We start from the raw sequence: 1,052 nt of genomic DNA, 5'->3' as shown, positions 1-1,052 counted from the left end.
CCCAGGAGGTCACCCATCCTAGTACTACTCTCGCCCAAGCATGCTTAACTTCGGAGTTCTGATGGGATGCGGTGCTTTAGTGCTGGTATGATCGCATCCGACATGTTACCCCCGTCTTCGTCCCTTATCCTTTCCCCTCCCAGCTCCACTACAAAGACGATTGTACATTGCTTTGGCCGCTCCCTCTCAACTACGGAGACGAGTTTAACGCGGTTTCCACCCCTCCCTCTTAACCGCACCAGTGCACGCTTGCCGCGCCACAACGCCGCCGCTAGACTCGTGAATCGTGAGCACCCAGCTATAACTTACCGCACTCGTTCAAAATAATAAAACACGGTAATATATTACTTACACGTGCGTTTTGTTTTGCAAGCGGCGCAAAAAAAATTAAAAAGGGAATGCAACACGAGGACTTCCTAGGAGGTCACCCATCCTAGTACTACTCTCGCCCAAGCACGCTTAACTTCGGAGTTCTGATGGGATCCGGTGCTTTAGTGCTGGTATGATCGCATCCGACATGTTACCCCCCGTCTTCGTCCCTTATCCTTGCCCCTCCCAGCTTCACTACAAAGACGATTGTACATTGCTTTGGCCGCTCCCTCTCAACTACGGAGACGAGTTTAACGCGGTTTCCAACCCTCCCTCTCAACCGCACCAGTGCACGCTTGCCGCGCCACAACGCCGCCGCTAGATTCGTGAATCGTGAGCACCCAGCTATAACTTACCGCACTCGTGCAAAATAATAAAACACGGTAAATATATTACTTACACGTGCGTTTTGTTTTGCAAGCGGCGCAAAAAAAATTAAAAAGGGAATGCAACACGAGGACTTCCCAGGAGGTCACCCATCCTAGTACTACTCTCGCCCAAGCACGCTTAACTTCGGAGTTCTGATGGGATCCGGTGGTTTAGTGCTGGTATGATCGCATCCGACATGTTACCCCCGTCTACGTCCCTTATCCTTGCCCCTCCAAGCTCCACTACAAAGACGATTGTACATTGCTTTGGCCGCTCCATCTCAACTACGGAGATGAGTTTAATGCGGTTTCCAC

The 1,052-nt window shown here is 51.0% G+C and overlaps 2 non-coding genes and 1 pseudogene across 2 annotated transcripts; all 3 read right to left on the bottom strand.

Annotated features, from left to right (window-relative positions):
* Window positions 1-99, bottom strand: part of LOC119351419 — a 125-nt pseudogene extending 26 nt beyond the window's left edge.
* A 296-nt stretch (window positions 100-395) lies between these two features.
* Window positions 396-514, bottom strand: LOC119351205. Its single transcript, XR_005169729.1, has one exon. It is a non-coding gene; the product is annotated as a 5S ribosomal RNA (ribosomal RNA).
* A 298-nt stretch (window positions 515-812) lies between these two features.
* On the bottom strand, window positions 813-931 carry LOC119351466. The gene has a single exon (XR_005169958.1). It is a non-coding gene; the product is annotated as a 5S ribosomal RNA (ribosomal RNA).
* Window positions 932-1,052: the final 121 nt, after the last annotated feature.

This window comes from Triticum dicoccoides, chromosome 1B (assembly GCF_002162155.2).
Source record: "Triticum dicoccoides isolate Atlit2015 ecotype Zavitan chromosome 1B, WEW_v2.0, whole genome shotgun sequence".
NCBI classification, from domain to species: domain Eukaryota; kingdom Viridiplantae; phylum Streptophyta; class Magnoliopsida; order Poales; family Poaceae; genus Triticum; species Triticum dicoccoides.
The sequence above is the reverse complement of the archived record's forward strand: the minus strand, read 5'-3'. Positions and strand labels throughout refer to the sequence as shown.